Source organism: Bison bison, unplaced genomic scaffold, assembly GCF_000754665.1.
Source record: "Bison bison bison isolate TAMUID 2011002044 unplaced genomic scaffold, Bison_UMD1.0 scf7180017864456, whole genome shotgun sequence".
NCBI lineage: Eukaryota > Metazoa > Chordata > Mammalia > Artiodactyla > Bovidae > Bison > Bison bison.
Genome location: NW_011495018.1, coordinates 510,655 through 511,004, shown reverse-complemented (window position 1 = coordinate 511,004; position 350 = coordinate 510,655). Strand labels below are relative to the sequence as shown.

The following is a 350-nucleotide window of genomic DNA, read 5'->3' as shown; positions in this document are numbered from 1 at the left end:
CCGGGACTGCTTCAGACATGCTCGCAGCCTGGGACGGGCAGGGGGCCTGGGGTCTTCTCTGCTTGCTTCTGGTGAGGGGGCTGGCCAGGCCATTGGGAGTGGACAGTGGCTGCCTACCTCCAACAGGACGAGCCGGGCCTGAGTGGAACCAGGCCCTGGCCGCCTCCCTGACACACGCTGGGGTGACCTGCCCTGAGCTGGGGCGTCAGTGACGGAAGAAATGCGAGGCTTCGATTAGGTAATAAGGATTGACAGCCGCGCCAGCGCTCACACAGGCCGAGCTGCTACAAGATGAGGAGCCCGGGGCCAGGCCAGGCGGGGAGCCGGGGCAGAGATGGACACGCAGCCCA

General features: G+C 66.3%; 1 protein-coding gene across 1 annotated transcript in view; it reads right to left on the bottom strand.

Moving 5' to 3' along the window:
- The window catches only part of STK32C (serine/threonine kinase 32C), a 30,058-nt gene that overhangs the window by 2,688 nt on the left and 27,020 nt on the right, over positions 1-350 (bottom strand). The gene's annotated exons all lie outside the window — the stretch shown is intronic.